The following is a 21,970-nucleotide window of genomic DNA, read 5'->3' on the forward strand; positions in this document are numbered from 1 at the left end:
AAATGCCAAAGTAATGTCTTCCACCTCGTGATACTAGGTACAAAATCCCACAGATAGGAAATGCCAAGAGTGTTTTAATTAAAGAATCTGATAGAGCTACTTTTTTTTTATATATATACAATTCTCACTTCTTAGTCTTTGGAGATCTTATTCTATACCCATCAAGAGTATAGAAGCTGAAAAACTAATGAACTTGCTCATTTTTAATGTTGACCCTCTTTATAGGCAAAAGGTATGATTGCTTCAGTTTCTGAGAACAAATCCTGTCTATACCTGGTAGCCCAGCTTCATTTAATTTAATTTCTGTTTAGTTATATAACATATGCCGGAAGATGGGGCATATACAGTCTTGGAAGGTGAGATAGAGCAAGCAAAGTGAGGACCTTCCCCCGATATACTCTGTTTAAAACAACAAACGTAAAATGACCCAAAAAATGATCATTAGTGGTGATCATTGAGTTTTGTTTTACTATATCCAAATATCAAGGGCTAAAAATACTTTATTTTTAAAAAGTCATGCGCCAAGGAACTCAAACATATACGTATAACAATATTAATAGCAGCATTATTCATGAGACAAAAGGTGGAAACAACCCAAGTGTCCATCAGCAGATGAATGGATTTTTAAAATAGGGTATATACTCACAATAGAATGTTATTCATCCAGTAAAAAAATAAAATGCTAATATGTGCTACAACATGGGTAAACCTTGAAAATATTATGCTAAGTGAAATAAGCCAGACACAAAAGGACAAATATCCGGGTTCCATTTTTCTGAGGTACTAAGTAGAATAGGCAAACTCATAGAAGTGGAAAGTACAATAGCTTTTACCAGGCGTGAGCAAGAGGAGAGTGGGCAGTTGTTGAAGGGGCGCAGGGTCTCTGTGCAGGACGATGAAGAAGTTCTGGAAATAGTGCACAGGACTGTGAATGCACCTAAAAATAGTGAAAATGGTAAATAAACAAAACTCTAGTAAAATCACATTAGTATTTCCAAGATGGAAGAAAAGCCACATGCCAGTCTAAAGCATCTGAGAAGAGTTATATTTCTTGGCAAAATAATTTGTCATATGCTTTTTGGTTGGAGATAAAAAGGATTCACGTTTAACCCATGCATAATGATGAAGCACAAATATTTTCTAGTCACCAAGCCACACTGATCACATTATTTCTTTAGTCTTTGGACACTTAGGAGTAGACTTCTACCTTTTCAGACAACTCTCAATAACACCTTATGCCACTTTGAACCATTATGTATATGATCTTTGAATCACACGTTGGCTAAATTGTGTAGGCTCTTCTTTTTCATAGTTACCATAGAAACTGTGTAGTCACGGTATTTGAGGAGACAATAAGAGCGTCCGAGAGTGTACAATCAAAGTTAATATTTCATGGTTCATAATCTCTTCCAGCTGCCTCCATTTGTGATTATCATGTTCAAGTTGGGAGTATAAATGTACAACCCAAAGGGCTCTGGGAACTAAAGCCAATAAGCGACCTCACCCGTGCAGGCATCCCTCCCAACCTCCTTCCCTCAAAGATTTGCGATAGAAACACATAAAAGAAATGGCATGTGAGCCTCAGGTGTTTCCAATTATTTCCCTCGAATGAGGAGAGGTTTCCTAATCCAAAACATATTTCAGCTCAAATAGTCTTCCTTATATTTGAAGACTGTGTAGCTTCAGAAGAATTTCACCTACATATCTGATTCATTGACACTTCATCAACAACAATATCCCCTCTGAGCTCTTCTGTAAGAACACTTCCTCTCTGGGTGGTCAAAAATACAGTGCATTTAAGTATTGCTTGTTTTTGTGAAGCGAACTCTCAGAAAGTGTATAACCTTTTGCTCTTGCAAGAAAAAGAGAAATAAATGCTCAGTGTGGTAGATTTCTTGTCAGTGACATCACCATGGAGTGTTCTAGCAGAAGCCTCCACTATCTTCCTGCCCAAGGGCTATCAGTCTCTCTAGAACAGTATAGGAAGGGGAAGAATGACCTACCTCTGTTGGTACAAATCATTAACTACCTAAGTGGTAATACTCAGGCAAGACTATTCAGGGATTACAAAGAAAGAATGTGGGTTTGGAGGGTTTTGTTTTCCTGAGTTTCTGAATGAAAGGTATAAGATTGATCATTTAGGCTTCAGCAGCCTTAGCAGTGAGCTTTATCTCATGGTCCCAGAAATTTGCTACTTCATTGTTGCCTCTGCAGTTTGGCGGCAGCACTCTGCTTATAATCATCTTACAGGAGCAGTGAGGATTATTTCATAAAACATCCGAGTAATGATCACTGTTAAATAATATTCACTTGGTTCTGAAGAACCTAGGGGGCAGGACAGGAATAAAGACGCAGATGTAGAGAATGGACTTGAGCACACGGGGAAGGGGAAGGGGAAGCTGGGACAACGTGAGAGAGTGACACGGACATATATACACTACCAAATGTAAGATAGATAGAGATAGTGGGAAGCGGCCGCATAGCACAGGGAGATCAGCTTGGTGCTCTGTGACCACCTAGAGGGGTGGAATGGGGAGGGAGGGTGGGAGGGAGACGCGGGAGGGAGGAGATATGGGGATGTATGTGTATGTATAGTTGATTCACTTTGTTGTAGAGCAGAAACTAACATACCATTGTGGGGCGGTTGTACTCCAACTAAGATGTTTAAAATAATAATAATATTCACTGTTTAGGGAAACAAATTCATCTACAGATGGACGAACTACATGAATTACAATGAAAATAAACCCAAAACTTTACCTACCGCTGAATATGCCCCAAAATAGGTGAACATTTTGAGCTGTACCCCAGCACTTTTCCTCTCTCTCTCTCTCTCTCTCTCTCTCTCTCTCACACACACACACACACACACACACTTTATTATTTTGGCATGAAATAGTGAAAAATTGTGAAAGGATAAACACTGTTCAGATGATGAAGTATTTTTGGTTAATTGCCAAAGAGCTTTGCAGAGGAATCCAAATTTTCAGATCAGTATCAGGGCTAGAGTTCTTTTCGGGGATAAACTCCTACCCTTGGCACTTAATGCCAAGTCCAAGTAGAGGAGGCTTTAGAATCTAGCCATCTGAGTAAGTTTTAAAATGTGTGGTAGCAATACAACTTTGTGCTCAGATAATATAAATGGTTACCACTCAGTTATCTCTGTTTACAAAAATACTGACTTGAAATATATCTATATAGACATGTCCATAACATAGCCATATTCTTTGGAATACATTACAAGACAAAACAGATGCAATAGAAAGTTTATTTTGAGAGGAGTTTTCTTTTTCCTAGTATTTTCTTTTTCTTAGGCTGAAGACAGTCTCAGCGTGTTGAATACCGTGAAATTTCATATAAGCCTGTTGCTTATATGTTACCACAGCATGAGAGATGTAAAACTTTAGGAATCGTTTGAAAACAGTATTGTCTGTTCTAAATAGGTTGTGTTTGTGTCTGTACTGTGGTCCTGAGAAAGAGGGGAAAAGGTTCTCTAAGTAAGAGGCCAACAGGATCGCCAGGCAGTCAAAGTTTGCCTTAATATCCACAGGTTGCAAAGGTGACTAATAATACCACCTTCTGCCTGAATTACACATTATATTTATATTAGTCAACCAATAATAATTTTAGGTCTAGAAGGAGGAACATTGTAACCATGAGCAGAAGTACCATAGGAACTGCTTTCCAAGCTTGTGTCTCATACTTCCTGCTCTGCTGAAAACAGGGGAACCACAAGGGGCTCGGGGACTGAGGTGGGATGGGGAAGACATCCGTTCCCAAGATGGTTCATTCACATGGCAGGAAAATTGGTGCTGACTGCTCTCCACAAGGCAGCTTGGGCTTCCTCACACAAGTTACTTAGGTTCCAAGAGTGAGTGTCCTAAGAAACAGGAAGTGGGAGCTACCAATTTCTCAAGATGTGGATGCAGAAAGTGACACAGCATCCTTCTGCCATGTTCTCTTAGTCAAGCAGTTATAGAGCCCATACTCAAGGGGAGGGGGCATAGACACCACGTCTCTATAGGGGGCCTTATTTTAAAACAACCACTATGAACATTCTCAGGATAGATCATATCTTGGGTCGCAAATCAAGCCTTGGTAAATTTAAGAAAATTGAAATCGTATCAAGTATCTTTTCTGACCACAACGCCTGTATGCAGAAAACTATAAGACACTGATGAAAGAAATTAACGATGATACAAACAGACGGAGAGATATACCATGTTCTTGGATTGGAAGAATGAACACACAGGGAGATCAGCTTGGTGCTTTGTGACCACCTAGGAGGCTGGGGTAGGGAGGGTGGGAGGGAGACGCAAGAGGGAGGAGATATGGGAATGTATGTATACATATAGCTGATTCACTTTGTTATACAGCAGAAACTAACACACCATTGTAAAGCAATTATACTCCAATAAAGATGTTAAAAAAAAAAAAAAACACTATGTATAAATCACCAAGAAAAAAAAAGATACTTCTTTTTAACTTGATCTTTCCCTTTTAATCTTAACTGAGCATGTCTGCCCCAATCTTGGAAAATTAAGACATCCCCAATTCACCATCATTCAGCTGGTGAATCCTGATGTTCAAAGAATCCCAACACGACAGGCAAGAAACTGTGACCTTACCTTTATTGGGGGTATATTGTCAGCTTACCTGAAACAAGGGAAATCTGAAATATTGCCCTGAAGCAATAAGTAGCTCTAGAGATCATAATTTTCCTCTTAATTTATAGAACCACCTTTCAGGAACCCCTTAACCTTTTCTCCTCTTCCTTAAATCACTAAAATCTATGTGGATTAGCTGGAGACATGTCTTGAGGGGCTTGTAGTTGTCTGTTGAGTTTGTATTTTGCAAACTTATTTTTCCCTGTCATGCATTCTTAATCACTATTTTTTTTTGAGCGTCTATTATATGCTAAGCACTGGAATTTTTCAAAATATAATTTGTGCTTTTATGGGAGTCATAGACCAGTGGAAAAGACACTTGTAATAAAATAAAGAATCAAAGAAGTACTACAATAAAGCTAAATATAAAATCTCGTGTGTTCTTTGGAGAATGAATACCAGATAGGTGCCATGGAGCTGACTTTAAGAAACAAGTGAAGATGGTTCAAGCAAATGGAGAAAAGGAAGCTGATCACATACAGAAAATAAATAGAAGCCTCTGGGTGGCTCTGAAAAATGGTCGTTCATATTGGTGTGCATTTAGAAGATGCAATAAAAGAAGGAACAAGGAAATGAGGCAAGAAAAGGAGAGTGAACCAAATCATGAGCTTTGTGTTCTGGGGCCAAGTGTTTGAACTTGCTCCTATATGTTATAGAAGGGAAATAGCAATTCCAGATTCTCCGTTGGAATCTGGCAGTACATTGGACGGTGACATATAGAGATAGAATTTATCCCACTATAATACGGCAGTTATTTTCCTAAGAAACCTCAACTTTTCCAAATTTGCTTTTGGTAAGACTGGCTTTAAAAAAAAAAAAAAACTTTTCAATGAGAAAAAAACAAATATGGAGTAGAGCATTTCTAGCTATACATGTACATTATAAAACCTAAAAATCGGGCTTCCCTGGTGGCACAGTGGTTGAGAGTCCGCCTGCCGATGCAGGGGACACGGGTTCGTGCCCTGGCTCGGGAAGATCCCACATGCCGCGGAGCGGCTGGGCCCGTGAGCCATGGCCGCTGAGCCTGCGCGTCCGGAGCCTGTGCTCCGCAACGGGAGAGGCCACAACAGTGAGAGGCCCGCGTACCGCAAAAAAAAAAAAAAAAAAAAAAAAAAACAACCTAAAAATCATTAAGCAAATATGGTGGTTGATTACACTGAGCTTTGGCTTGAGTAAAGGTCTGTCTCTGTGGTCAGCATGGGCCTCTTAAAATGCTTCTCACCTGCATCACCTACTGGTAGAACAAAGCATACAAATACTCAGAGAAGGCAGCCATGGTCTGTGTAACAGTTCCCCCCGCCCCTGCCCCAAAATTCAGTGTTAAGGCAATATCAACCTGTACAATGTAATTCATGTTCCCTAGCTAATAAATAGCATATTGTCAATCTTCATTATGAAAATATGCTATTGGGAAATTGTTCAAGGAGCTGTCTTAGGAAGTGAGGAAGGTATCTTATTAAGGGAAAGGATGGGAGGTATGAACCTAAATTGGAAAGTTGGCTTGAGCTATTCTAAACCTATGTTTTATAAAATTTTCAGGTAAAAACTTCATGGGGGATAGCGAGATATTCTAATTTTAAAGACTTTTGAAAAATGTCCTAATCAGATTGACCAATGTGCTTTTCTAAAGCTGTCCTATTCGTTTTGCCAAAGTGAAAATCTACGAAGTGAAAATTAAACACATTACAGTTCAAGATCCCACGATGGCTCTTACTCCCCTATAGTTTGAAATCTCAAGTGAAATCTAAGGTGTGTTAAGTCTTCTAGTTGATTTCTGGTCACACGATGTCTCTCCATTCCATATTTTTGTGCACCTTACTGCTTCAATTAACACCTTATTTTTATGTAAATTGTCAACTCCCTAAATGTTCTCAAAGACTCATTATCCTGCTCCCAATATGTGAAACCCCCATCTCCCCAATATCTCTGGGGATTGTTGATTGTTTAGGGAGTTAAGTCACTGATGACCTCCTGCTGAATTCAACATGGGCTATTCTTGTCTTGCCTTCTGCTGTCCTTTCCCACAGGCTGAACACAACCATCAGGCTGGACACGACCAGAATCCTCCACACCCCAAAGTGCTTCCTACACAAGGCTGTATGTGTCCAGGACATATTGCCTCGGGGCAATAGAGAGGATTTGTGTCATTCAGCCTACAGCATAGCAAGTAACTTAGAACTGAATGTCTAACATCTCTGTTCTGAAGTCTTTTGAGGATTCCCATATAAGACTCTGCACCCAATTGCAAAGTGTGGGGTTTTTCCCCACACCAAGAAATTCTCAGACACCAACTGGGTGTCCAACAATTTAACTCAATTCTGACACTGTCTTCCTGGAGATATCATCAGATCGCACAGGTTAAGGGCTTGGTCCTATACGATGCCCTCTCTCACCACCACTTCAGATGCCCATCCCAAGTCCAGGTTGTCACCTGTGCTCCTGACAAACCGGCTATAGATTAGAGGTTCCAATGACCCCCTCCTTGGGTGATTAATCTGCCAGAGTGGCTCACAGAACTCGGAGAAACATTTTGCTTACTAGATTATTGGTTTATTATAAAAGGACATAACACAGGACCGGCCAGATGAAAGAGATGCATAGGGCAAGGTACGGGGAAGGGGCTAGGAGCTTCCATGACCTCCCCCAGAGCACACCACTCCCCTCGAATCTCCGTGCGTTCACCAACCAGAAATTCTCCAAACCCCATCCTTCTGGCGTTTTGTGGAGGCTTCACTACAGAGGCATGATTGATTAAATCATTGGCTGATGATGATTAATTCAGCCTGTCTTCCCTCCTTGGAAGTCAGGGGGGTGAAACTGAAAGGTCCAACCCTATAATCACATGGTTGGTTCCCCTGGCAACCAGCCTGCATCCTCAGAGGGTTTCCAAAAGTCACTTATTAACATGACAAAAGACACCTTTGCTCTCATCACAGGAAATTCCAAGGGTTTGGGGAACTCTGTGCCAGGAACGGAAAACCAAATATATATTTCCTATTGTAAATCACAAAATCACACCATCTCCCGGAACTTCTCAAGGACGTTCCACCTATAAAGGCATATTGCTCCATCAACCTTCCTTCTTAGCCCCATTTCCTTAGCTTCCTAGTCCATTTCTAACTCTCCACCCACCCACCACATCCACAGATGACTTCCCTCTTACTTCTCTTACGGAAAGTCACTTTTTCCAGCTTTTTTTGCTAAATAAAGCCAGTCATCTTCCAAAAGCGACACTGATTTCAAGTATATTAAGTAATGTCTTCTGCACACTACATGACACCCACTGGCCCATTCTCTAATCAGCATTGGATTTTATCAGTATAAAATGCTGAAATGTTATTAGGTTGTGTTCCCTAACAGTTTCATTTGGTAATTATTTTTATAGAAAGAAGAGGAAAATACAGTTATCTACCTGGAACCAGCCACTGAACTAGATACTTTAAGCTCTCATTTCATCCTCAGACAACATCAGCCCCCGACACCAGCAGTCGGCTGGAGTTTGGTTGCAAGCTGCTTTACTTACATCTGGCCAAGTGCGCGAGGGTTTACTTCTGCCAATTGTCTACTGTATTTCACTTTCTCAAAGGCATGCAAATTTGCCTTTTGGTGTTCTGTGGTGCTAGTCAAACGTTAGTCTCTAGAACAGTTGCGTTGAATTACCTGGGAGCTTATTAGAAATCCATCACCTCAGAATCCACCCTAGACCCACCGGATTAGAATCCACATTTTAATTCTATCCCTAGGTTGTCCGTATGCACATTGAAGTTAGAGAAGCACTAATTAGAGTACTCAGTATATTTCTAGGATCACAGAAACTTCACAAATCCTTGTTCATTAAGTTCTGTATTCAACTAGGACTGCTGGCTCAACGTTAAGAGGATATCGATGGCCCTATATCTGCTCCCCACCACTAAAAAGCAAAACAGTTTAATAGTGCAAAAGTAAAGAGAAAGGAAAGGCTTTAGTTCTAAACTGAAGCTATTCACAAAAACTTAAAAAGTGATTTTCGTATTTCTAGTTCCCTTCCATAGCCCCATAAAATAAGGTTTCCTTTTTCCCGTACCTTTGTAAATGCTTCATTTTTAAATTTTGTGAATTTATCTTCTCCTTCTAGATATTAAACTTGTTACTCTTGTTTGTTGGCAACTAAAGAATATACACCTCGTTAAGATCTGTAATTGCCACATGTTTTAGAAATGACTTCCTTGAAGGAAGTATTACAGTTTAAAATTCACTTATGTTAGGAACACTTTATGAACATAAGTAAATGCTCTTTGAAATTGCCAAATGGAGCTTTTGCTAGTTCTTTTGCAGCTAACAAAAAACATGGTAGATGTCCATCATTATCCAGTGTTTCTTTGCTAACTGTGGGTTTATTTGCTTATTTTGCTATCTTTTTAAAAGGAGAGATTAGAAAAAATACGGATAGCATTACAGAAGAATAAATTACACATTACAGGCTTATTCAAAACCTTTAAATGTTGAACAAATGTCGGGGGGAGGTGGAGCAGGAAGCTCAAGAGGAGATTTGCTGGGCTTCCCTGGTGGCGCAGTGGTTGAGAGTCAGCCTGTCGATGCAGGGGACACGGGTTCGTGCCCCGGTCCGGGAAGATCCCACATGCCGCGGAGCGGCTGGGCCCATTGAGCCGTGGCCGCGGAGCGGCTGGGCCCATTGAGCCGTGGCCGCTGAGCCTGCGCGTCCGGAGCCTGTGCTCCGCAACGGGAGAGGCCACAGCAGTGAGAGGCCCGCATACCGCAAAAAAAAAAGGAGATTTGTTGAACTGGTTTTTAATTAAAATTCAAATAGTTTTTTCAAAAACTAAATTTTCTGGTTTCCTTTAGATTTTATCAGCGAGGTTTTCACAGACTCTCTTTGGTATAAAAATAAGTCTAATATATTACTTTGAATTAAATAATAAATTTATAGCCATATCATAAAGATTTTGAAAGCTACAGAAACAGGTACACTTGAAATCAGTACATAACAATCTTTATATCCTGTTTCTTCCTTCTTTTTGTTTTTCAATAATATCATTTTCTTGTGTAATTTTATCATAAGCATTAGTACATGTTGCTCCACAGTCTTCATAATAAACTAAAATGGCCATTGGGTCGAATCTCATAATTTATTTATCTATTCACCTATAGGACATTTAAATCACTTCCCAAATGTTTCCTATTATAAACAATGCTTCAAGAAACATATCCATGCGTGTTGTTTTTCTACATGTTGGATTTTTTGAAGGGTGTCCAAAAATGCTAAAATAAAATAAACTAAAATAGGGAGAATTTAACTTTAATTGAAAACTCTAATTGGATAAAATATTTTCTACATATTTTAGAAATGACTCCCCCATTTTCAAAATTAAAAAATTAAATAAAAAAACCAGAAGAAGAACTCAAAAGTAACTACCCAGGTAATTTAAACACACTTGCTTTTTTCTCAGTAATTACCTGGCAAGTTTGAGGTTAATTCCCTTCCTGACTGAACTTTGCTTTATGTGAACATACACAGTCTTTAGGGTTAGTCAGTACAGTTAAAGCTCTGGGTCCTCCAAGTCTTAGTTAGCTCTTCAGATTACTTATGTCAGCAAAGAAAAGTTTTAACCAAGAGTTAAATGGTTAGAATTCTGATTCGTAAATTTCACAGGGTTACTACCAAGGAACTTCAGCTTCATCCATTAAGTATTCATTCTTAGAGGACCACACTGATATTTCTTATACCCACTTTATTCTCTGCTGTTGGTCTTCCATTTTGAAGTGGTGTGTCAAAATCCAAGGGAAATAAAATCTCAAATGATGAGCAAATGCTCTAAAGTTAAGAGAAAAAGATTAGTGGAGTGTGTGACAATAGTTTTACAAAGATACTGTCACTGCTTTGAAAACCTTAAAGCTGCCTTCCCAAACTAGATGGGTGATGTAAGTGCAGGCACATTCTGAAGAGCACCATGGCCTGGCAGCAGTTCTCTTCTGTGAACACAGAATTTCTGAGCTCAGAATGCTGTTGACAAATGATAATTAATTTAATTGTGAACAGCTGTTTCCTAAGCCTGTGCCTTTTCAAGTGAGGGGCCTAAACATAAAAGTCACCAGGCAGGCGCTGGGAGGATGGGACTTCAGAGAACACACTGAGCTTGCTCTGGAGACATGAGAGGTACGTCTTCTGAAAACCATGGAAATGAGATAGATTCCACTTTACTTCCTGTCTCTTCATTTTAGGAGGAGCCATTTGCCTGTACCTCTTGAGTTTCAATACTGATTGTCACTTGGGAACATTAGCAAAGGATCTATCCAAAATGTAACTGATTTTGTCCATAAGGAAAAGAGATAAACCCAGATTATTCTCAAAAAGTATAACGAGTCAACAGATAAGTATTAATAATTCCTTATCATGGCAGTTAGACTTGTGTTAAGTCCTGGGCTTTAATTATTTTTTTCTCATGAAAGTAGACTGTCTTAGAACTTCAAGATTAATGATCTCTGACAACCGTAAAAAATATAATTAGTGGGAAATGTATAGTTAAGGATGCTGGGGACTTATTAAGGCTAGTGTGGTTCTGGGTTCAATATGCAATGGTAAGTTATTGGGTCCCAGTGTTATCTCCTGTTGAGACTCAGCCAATTCATCACTTTACCTCATAACTCAAATGTGTACTGCTGACAACAGCCATTATACAGCCTGAAGTTTAGAGAATGTGGATTCTTCATTGTTGTTGTTTATTTTTTCCTCCATTTTACTCTCAAACTTACTCTGCACTGTTTTCCAAATTACTTCACTTCCATCTAATCATCTACAATCAGCTATCTTCCATTACCACAAAGGAAAATACCACTGAAGAGATTTGGGTTTCAAAAAAAAAGTATTGCTTGACTTGGGGTGTTTAAATGGAACCCCAGAGGAATTTATTTTCAGTCATATACATACAGTATAACACATATATCAGAACATATATATATATATATATATATATAAAAGAATGTATATAATCAGAAGAAGAAATAATGTATGAATATATGTTGGTGACTTAAGTACATACCCACTGACCTAACTTATTATGTAAACTAAGTGGTTACTTAAGTTTTGAATTGAAAGAAGTCTTGGGAGACGTGGCTGCTGAAGAATCTCTCTACTGTCAACAACATTTACACCAGATACCCTTTTAGGGTTTAAAGGATTTCTACTAGGACTTAGCTATTGTCTATCCAGGCACAGTTTAGCCATGATAAGTTCTAGATTTTACAGGGCCATCCTGATTTCAAATCACTATTCAATTGTCTTTGAATCATCAACATTTCTCCAAAAAAAAACCCCCCAGAATGCAGCATTTGTGCCCAAACCCTACAATTTGTGATTTACAAATGTCAGACCAATTTTTAATTTAGAAAATACTTTGGTCATTGTATATATGATTTAGAAAAGTAATATATGAAACTATTTTCAAGCAATGTATTCAACATAGAATGACTGAGTGCTGACTCTGTTCTCATGGGCTGTTCACCAGGCTGGGGGGTATCCTGGACCACAGCGGGGGCAGGAAACAGACAAAATCTCTGCCTTCACGGAGCTTATATTTTAGTGGTGGGAGACTAACAATGAACAGAATATGTAAGTACATCAACGCAGCAAGTTAGAAGGTACTTTTAGGCTGGAAAACAAAACAGGGAAGGGTGATAAGGAAAGAGTGGAGTGGGTTTATTGCAATTTTAAATAGGTTGGACAGGGAAGGTGTCCCTAAGAAGGTCACATGTCAGCTGATGCTGTGAAGATGGGGGAACAAGCCAAGTGGAGACATGGAGGAGTTTCAGCAGGAGGGATGGCAAGCACAGGGACTCTGGGGTGGGAGTGGGCCTGGTGTGCGTGAGGAACAGGAGGGAGGCATGATTGGAACTGGGGAGCATGGAGAAGAGTAGAGGAAGGTCAGATCAGAGAGGCAAGGGGTGAGTGGGTCTTGTAGAGCCTTATGGAACAAGGTACCTTGAGGCCTAAGGATTCCTGATTTGATTTGATTTGACTTGATTTGATTTGATTTGACTTTCCATGCTGTTTTTTTTTTTGCGGTATGCGGGCTTCTCACTGTTGTGGCCTCTCCCGTTGCAGAGCACAGGCTCCGGACGCGCAGGCTCAGCGGCCATGGCTCACGGGCTTAGTTGCTCCGCAGCATGTGGGACCCTCCCGGACTGGGGCACGAACCCGTGTCCCCTGCATCGGCAGGCGGACCCTCAACCACTGCACCACCAGGGAAGCCCATTGATTTTCCATGCCGATCTTAGTTTCCCAAACAGGGATCGAACTCGGGCCCCCTACAGTGGAAGCACGGAGTCCTAACCACTGACCGCCAGGGAATTCCCGGATTCCTGATTTTAAAGAATGTCACAAGCCTCATATCTTCAGGTAACAAGGGGGACAGACTGCCTGAAGAGGAAGGGGCTCTCTAGCCCATGACTGACCATCATGGACCAATATGGCACCTTAGTGGCTCCACTATAACTCTGTCATATTCAGATTTCAAATCATTTCAGGATTATGAAGACAAATATATCTAATAATATAGGAATAAAATATATATAGTAATAAAACACAGTGCCTTGTGAGTAGCAGACAAGGTGCTGGCAAATAGACTTCGGCAGAAAAGAAAATCAGGTATTGAACTCAGGAGAGGATTTAGGAGGAAGGGAGAATGGGGCTAGGTTTTCAGCAATCCGTGGTATTTGCAAAAGAGCGGCACGAACTAGGACAATTGTGCACTAGCTGAGCCAGAAGAGCACAGGTCTGTGCTGCAGAGGCCTGATTTTTTTGACTTGCATCTTAGCACCCACCACATTACTTCTCCTAGCCCTCTACACTCAGGGCCGCTGCTAGACCATACAGCACCTTTCTGCCAATTTGAGAAAGGCTCCCCCTCTTCAAGACACTTTGCTTCCATTGGTCAGAAAGTTGGAGCCTACTGATTTTGTGAGAAAAAGATGCTTTACCGCCATCTGCCAGAACGCCAGGATAAAACACACGCACTGCGTGTACCGTGGGAGCGTATCCTCCCGAGTTGCACAGTGCACAAGCTGTACGGCTGCTTGTGGCAGCTGTGCAGGTAGAAGGAGTCGTGAATAAGGCGGGGCAGCAGCACTTTAACCTGGGGCTGCCCAGAGTGACTGGGGAAAACTTCATGACTATGTTCACTGGTTCCAAAACAAATCCATGTTTTTCCATTCCAGCTGGGCCTCCGTGCTGGTTGCATCCCCCAAGGCAGCTTTTCCAAACTCATGTACTTTTCTCCCAATCCTAGTCTTAACCCTGACCTCTGACTTTTAACCGGTAACTTATCTTTCAACTTTTCTTCCTTCCAACTCATTATTCCCTGTCTTCCCCATCCGCCTCTCTCCTCTCCAGAGAAGAAGTTGCCCCTGCTGCTTTCTTCCACAATCTGTGATCTTGATTTTGTCCCTACCCATCCCCATTCGAACAATGCTCTACTGGTCATTCTTTGCTGTGTCCTCAATCTTTCCCCCTCTGTTGCTTTCTTCCACTGAGCTGAAACATGTGCCAGGCTCCTTCATGTATTAAAATAGACTTATGCCTCCTCTCTCCCTTCAAGATATCTTTACCATCTAACTTCCTCTTTGATGCCAAACTTCTTGGCAAAACACAAAGGTAATGTTTCCCCATAGGAAAGCTATGGATTTTCCCCTCAGAAAAAAGTGTTCATATCACCTACATACAAAATTTTCACCTGACTTCAGGAGGTTAATGAATCTCCTGAAGGCCCTCCATGGACTCCAGGGTTCTGGAGATGGGGGCAGAGGGCATGTAAGTTGCACTGACTTAGGTCACTCACCTTAGTACAGTGGTGATGGCACCGGATGAGTCTGGCCACCAGTAGTAGCTGCACCTCAGCTACTTTTCAGATTAGCACTGGAAATCCTGAGAGAGTCCCAAAATATCATTTATGTGAATCAGTCCAGTAAATGACACTGAGGACCACAGTCCATTACTCAGCCATCCAGGGGTGTGTCTCCTGCTTTCAGTCAGGAATGCTGCCCACCACGCTCCCAGACGACTTTCCAATGTGGTTTTAATATCCATGTAAATGAAATATAGAGTCCAAGGAGGTCAGAACAAGGAGAAACCCTAGAAATATCTAGTCTAGATCTCTTAGTTCTACCAGGTCAACCCCACAGCATCCATGTGACCTTGGGCCAGTTTTTAACCTCTTTATTCCTTGGTTTTCTTACCTGTAAAGTGGAGAGAGTAAACATACCTACCTCGTGGAGCTGTAGAGCTAATGCATTAAATTACTTGAGACGGAATGTGAAGAATTTAGTGCAGTGACACATGGAGCTCAGTAAGAGGTCCCTCTCCCTTTTGTTTGATTCTTACTAATCTGGTCCACCCCCGCCCATTACTAGCAAAGTAAGAAAACTCAGGTCCACAAGGCCTATTCCAGTACCCTCCCCACTGTACCACGAGAAGGGAGAAATATCACATGTTTATATATAAGAGGGATCCAAAACTTTGTAGTACTGTATAAAATTGGTGTGTGATAGATGCTTGATGAAATGGAGAGTTCTGCCCCATTTGCCTTCCAAACTCCTGAGAACAAGCTTATATAGCATTGTTAAATGAATAAAATTATTTGCCCTAGATTTCTCTTTTTAGTCAAGTTATTTTGGGTACAAAGCTCACAAAAGGAGAGCATGTGCAACTGCTTAGCCATTTTACACTGAAGTATGTATCTTCCCTCATAACTGTGCCACATTTCCTTAAACATTCAGTGGAGGCTTTGATTCCTCCATGGGATCCCTGCCTAACCACACAGCTGAGTGAGTAATACTCTTCCCTGATTTTCAAGATTATTCTTGGCCTACGTGCCCATTTTACTTAAATGATAATATTAAACTCGCATGGTTTCATCATACTTATTATTGTTGTTGCTGCTATCATTATTATTATTATTATTACAAACACACCAGACAGGTTCAGAGAATGAGTAGTACAGAATCCGAGTCACTTGTCAAAGACTAAGAAACAGTGAGAACCGTATTTCAAAAAAATTTGAATGTTTTAAAGTTTTAAAAATGTGAGTATGCTATATGCTGTAATAGTTATAGTTATTAACTATGTAATATTTAAATAATAGTCATTTGGTAAATATAAAGTAAATCCAATAAGAGCCATTTAAACTTTTGTTTATTTTCCATTAGTAATTTTAAAATATTAAAATGTAATTGGTTCATCCTCCTACTTTCGGGCAGGACCACACTTAGAAAAACTTGGCCAGACTTTCTTTCCTTTATCAGTGAAAATCCCCAGAGGAGGCTCTGTCATCTTCCTTTCTTTGCCTCGCCAACAAAAATAAAACCAGCCAACAAACCAAACACACTGTCTCTTCATGCTCTTAATGAAAGTTAAGGACTTATTTTTCCTATCTTTATCTTTTACATTTTGCAAAAACATACTGCTAAATAAAGTGCTCCCGAGAAAATAAGGAATTTGTCAAGTCAGGCAGGTCTGATGCCGGCTTTTCTCAGGTACAGTTTTATGTTTAGGGTCCTCCGTGCCCTTCTCTGCTGTCTACCACATTGCTGCACCACCTCTGAGCAAACCCAGCATTTGCCTAAGATCTTGAAAGTGTTGCAAACACTTTAAATGCCTACCTCTACCCAACACCCTTTTTTCTCCTCTTCCTTAACAAAGCCCCAATTTATACGCAGCAGCAATGTGACTAGATAAGGACCATACTTCCCAATGACATTCTGGCTTTGAGAATGTAATGGAAGTGCTTGTGACTTTCAGGAACTATTTCTAGAGAGAGGGCATGCCTTTTTTCTCCCTCTCCCTCCCCCTCTGTCTCCTCCTCCCCCCTCCCTACCTCCTTTTCTCCTCCTTCTCTCCTGCTTCCAGCCTATAACACAGACATGCTATCAGCTGGATCACTAGCAACCATAGTGAACCATGGGGTAAGTATAAGAATGGAAGTCATGTGCTTAGGACAACAGACAAGGGAAACAAAAGCTAGGATCACTGATGCTATCTTAAAGATATCATCTTATATCCCCAGACTGCTTACGGGAGAAATAAACCATATCAAGTTCAAGTCCCTGTTATTTCGTCTTGTCTCACATTGTTGTTTTGTCATGTGGAGCTAAACCTGAGCCTAACAGCTACGTAGAGGCAACATGGACGTTACAGAACATGCAGAGAGAACAGCAGCGAGATAGCGCCCATGAACCCCATCCACCATGCCCTCCTCAGGACAACACCAGAATTAGAACACACTCATGGGGAAACAACACTTTTAAATGAAACTTTAATTGAGGGTTATAAGATATCATGAATTGGTTTAAGGATTTCCAATCATGAAAAGATCATCCAGATTATGGACTATAATGAAATACAGAAAACTACATTATAAATTTCTCTTCTCAACCTAAGTGTCCACTGACAGACGAATGGATAAAGAAGATGTGGTACATATATACAATGGACTATCAATCAGCCATAAAAAAAGAATGAAATAATGCCATTTGCAGCAACATGGATGGACCTAGAGATTATCATACTAAGTGAAATAAGTCAGACAAATATCATATGACATAACTTATATGTGGAATCTAAGATAGGATACAAATGAACTTATTTACAAAACAGAAATAGACTCATAGACATAGAAAACAAATGTATGGTTACCAAAGAGGAGGTAGAGAGACAGATAAATTAGGAGTTTGAGACTAAAATATACATACTACTATATATAAAATAGATAACTAATAATGAGCTATTATACAGCACAGGGAACTATACTCAATATCTTATAATAACCTATAATGGAAGAGAATGTAAAAGAGAATATATATATTATATATATATAACTGAATCACTTTACTGTACACCTGAAACTAACACAACATTGTAAATCACCTCTACTTCAAATAAAAATTTTTTAAATAAATTTCTCTCCTCAACCAAAGGAGCCTCGCCCATAAATGTAATTTTCTTGATACTTAATACTTTCTCAATCCTCTAATCATGTATTTACAGTTTTCTCCCACTATTCAAAAAGTCAAGGAGACTGTGATGAGTTCCATTGATAATATGCATACTAATATTTTACTGTTATATGAAAAGAATATGGTAGTGCTGAAGTGTAACTTAGATCCCAGAAAATATTTTGCCATGCATTCATTATGTTCTTCTAAAAGAAAAATAGTTGAATTTTTTGAAATAATATAAAGATAATAATAAATAAAGATTTTGAATTTCTGAATTTTATTTCATTTTTTTAAACAGCAGGTTCTTATTAGTTATCCATTTTATACATATTAGTGTATATATATCGATCCCAATCTCCCAATTCATCACGCCACCACCACCACCCCACCACTTTCCCCTCTTGGTGTCCATACGTTTGTTCTCTACATCTGTGTCTCAATTTCTGCCCTGCAAACTGGTTCATCTGTACCATTTTTCTAGGTTCCACATATATGCGTTAATATACTTGTTTTACTCTTTCTGACTTACTTCACTCTGTATGACAGTCTCTAGATCCATCCACGTCTCTACAAATGACCCAGTTTCGTTCCTTTTTATGGCTGAGTAATATTCCATTGTATATATGTACCACATCTTCTCTATCCATTCGTCTGTCGATGAGCATTTAGGTTGCTTCCGTGACCTGGCTATTGTAAATAGTGCTGCAATGAATGTTGGGGTGCATGTGTCTTTTTGAATTGTGGTTTTCTCTGGGTATATGCCCAGTAGTGGGATTGCTGGGTCAGATGGTAATTCTATTTTTACTTTTTAAGGAACCTCCATACTGTTCTCCATAGTGGCTGTATCAATTTACATTCCCACCAATAGTGCAAGAGGGTTCCCTTTTCGCCACACCCTCTCCATCATTTGTTGTTTGTAGATTTTCTGATGATGCCCATTCTAATTGGTGTGAGGTGATACCTCATTGTAGTTTTGATTTGCATTTCTCTAATAATTAGTGATGTTGAGCAGCTTTTCATGTGCTTCTTGGCCATCTGTATGTCTTCTTTGGAGAAATGTCTATTTAGGTCTTCTGCCCATTATTTGATTGGGTTCTTTGTTTTACTAATATTGAGCTGCATGTGCTGTTTATATATTTTGGAGGTTAATCCTTTGTCCATTGATTTCTTTGCAAATATTTTCTCCCATTCTGAGGGTTGTCTTTTTCTCTTGTTTGTAGTTTCCTTTGCTTTGCAAAAGCTTTTAAGTTTCGTTAGGTCCCATTTGTTTCTTTTTGTTTTTGTTTTCATTACTCTAGGAGGTGGATCAAAAAAGATCTTGCTGTGATTTATGTCAAAGTGTGTTCTTCCTATGTTTTCCTCTAAGAGTTTTATAGTGTCCTGTTTTACATTTAGGTCTCTAATCGATTTTGAGTTTATTTTTGTGTATGGTGTTAGGGAGTGTTCTAATTTCATTCTTTTACATGTAGCTGTCCAGTTTTCCCAGCACCACTTATTGAAGAGACTGTCTTTTCTCCATTGTATATCCTTGCCTCCTCTGTCATAGATTAGTTGACCATAGGTCTGTGGGTTTATCTCTGGGCTTTCTATACTGTTCCATTGATCTATATTTCTGTTTTTGAGCCAGTACCATATTGTCTTGATTACTGTAGCTTTGCAGTATAGTATGAAGTCAGGGAGTATGATTCCTCCAGCTCCGTTTTTTTCCCTCAAGACTGCTTTGACTATTCAGGGTCTTTTGTGTCTCCATACAAATTTTCAGATTTTTTGTTCCAGTTCTGTAAAAAATGCCATTGGTAATTTGATAGGGATTGCATTGGATCTGTAGATTGCTTTGGGTAGTAGAGTCATTTTCACAATATTGATTCTTCCAATCCAAGAACATGGTATATCTCTCCATCTATTTGTGTCATCTTTAATTTCTTTCACCAGTGTCTTATAGTTTTCTGCATACAGGTCTTTTGTCTCCCTAGATAGGTTTATTCCTAGGTATTTTATTCTTTTCATTGCAATGGTATATGGGAGTGTTTCCTTAATTTCTCTTTCAGATTTTTCATCATTAGTGTACAGGAAAGCAAGAGATTTCTGTGCATTAATTTTGTATCCTGCAACTTTACCAAATTCATTGATTAGCTCTAGTAGTTTTCTGGTGGCATCTTTAGGATTCTCTGTATATAGACCATGTCATCTGCAAACAGTGACAGTTTTATTTCTTCTTTTCCAGTTTGTATTCTTTTTATTTCCTTTTTCTCTCTGATTTCCATGGCTAGGACTTCCAAAACACTGTTGAATAATAGTGGCAAGAGTGGATGTCCTTGTGTTGTTCCTGATCTCAGAGAAAATGCTTTCAGTTTTTCACCATTAAGAATGATGCTTGCTGTGGGTTTGTCATATATGGCCTTTATTATGTTGAAGTAGGTTCCCTCAATGCCCACTTTCTGGAGAGTTTTTATCATAAATTGGTGTTGAATTTTGTCAAAAGCTTAGTCTGCATCTATTGAGATGATCATATGTTTTTTATTCTTCAGTTTGTTAATATGGTGTGTCGCATTGATTGATTTGAGAGTATACTGAAGGATCCTTGCATCCCTGGGATAAATCCCACTTGATCATGGTGTATGATCCTTTTAATCTGTTGTTGGATTCTGTTTGTTAGTATTTTGTTGAGGATTTTTGCATCTATATTCATCAGTGGTATTACAGTGATCTGTAATTTTCTTTTTCTGTAGTATCTTTGTATGGTTTTGGTAGCAGGGTGATGGTGGCCTCATAGAATGAGTTTGGGAGTGTTCCTTCCCCTGAAATTTTCTGGAAGAGTTTGAGAAGGATGGGTGTTAGCTCTTCTCTAAATGTTTGATAGAATTCACCTGTGAAGCCATCTGGTCCTGGACTTTTGTTTGTTGCAAGATTTTTAATCACAGTTTCAATTTCATTGCTTGTGATTGGTCTGTTCATATTTTCTGTTTCTTCCTGGTTCAGTCCTAGAAGGTTATACATTTCTAAGAATTTGTCCATTTCTTCCAGGTTGTCCATTTTATTGGCATAGAGTTGCTTGTAGTCATGTCTTAGGATGCTTTGTATTTCTGTCGTGTCTGTTGTAACTTCTCCTTTTTCATTTCTAATTTTATTGATTTGAGTCCTCTCCCTCTTTTTCTTGATGAATCTGGCTAATGCTTTATCAATTTTGTTTATCTTCTCCAAGAACCAGCTTTTAGCTTTATTGATCTTTGCTATTGTTTTCTTTGTTTCTATTTCATTTATTTCTGCTCTGATCTTTATGATTTCTTTCCTTCTACTAACTTTGGGTTTTGTTTGTTCTTCTCTTGCCAGTTCCTTTAGGTGTAAGGTTAGATTGTTTATTTGAGATTTTTCTTGTTTCTTGAGGTAGGATTTTATTGCTATAAACTTCCCTCTTAGGACTGCTTTTGCCGTATCCCATAGGTTTTGGATCGTTGTGTTTTCATTGTAATTTGTCTCTAGGTATTTTTTGGTTTCCTCTTTGATTTCTTCAGTGATCTCTTGGTTATTTAGTCACGTATTGTTTAGCCTCCATGTGTTTCTGTTTTTAACGTTTTTTTTCCCCCTGTAATTGATTTCTAATCTCATAGCATTGTGGTCAGAAAAGATGCTTGATATGATTTCAATTTTCTTAAATTTACTGAGGCTTGATTTGTGATCCAAGTATGATCTATCCTGGAGAATGTTCCATGTGCACTTGAGAAGAAAGTGTCATCTGCTATTTTTGGATGGAATGTCCTATAAATATCAATTAAATCTATCTGGTCTATTGTGTCATTTAAATCTTGTGTTTCCTTATTAAGTTTCTGTTTGGATGATCTTTCCATTGGTGTAAGTGAGGTGTTAAAGTCCCCCACTATTATTGTGTTACTGTCGATTTCCTCTTTTATAGCCATTAGCAGTTGCCTTATGTATTGAGGTGCTCCTATGTTGGGTGCATATATAATTCTTATATCTTCTTCTTGGATTGATCCCTTGATCATTATGTAGTGTCTTTCCTTGTCTCTTGTAACATTCTTTATTTTAAAGTCTATTTTATTTGATATGAGTATTGCTACTCCAGCTTTCTTTTGATTTCTATTTGCATGGAATATCTTTTTCCATCCCCTCACTTTCATCTGTTGTTGTCCCTAGGTCTGAAGTGGGTCTCTTGTAGGCAGCATATACATGGGTCCTGTTTTTGTATCCATTCAGCGAGCCCGTGTCTTTTGGTTGGAGCATTTAATCCATTTATGTTTAAGGTAATTATCTATATCTATGTTCCTATTATCATTTTCTTAATTGTTATGGGTTTGTTTTTG

General features: G+C 39.2%; 1 long non-coding RNA gene across 1 annotated transcript in view; it reads right to left on the bottom strand.

Moving 5' to 3' along the window:
• Window positions 1-443: 443 nt before the first annotated feature.
• LOC116761328 overlaps window positions 444-21,970 on the bottom strand; it is a 90,797-nt gene continuing 69,270 nt past the window's right edge. The window contains exon 3 of the long non-coding RNA XR_004351945.1: window positions 444-937. This is a non-coding gene — a long non-coding RNA (uncharacterized LOC116761328). The remainder of the gene's footprint in view (window positions 938-21,970) is intronic.

Source organism: Phocoena sinus, chromosome 10 (genome assembly GCF_008692025.1).
Source record: "Phocoena sinus isolate mPhoSin1 chromosome 10, mPhoSin1.pri, whole genome shotgun sequence".
NCBI lineage: Eukaryota > Metazoa > Chordata > Mammalia > Artiodactyla > Phocoenidae > Phocoena > Phocoena sinus.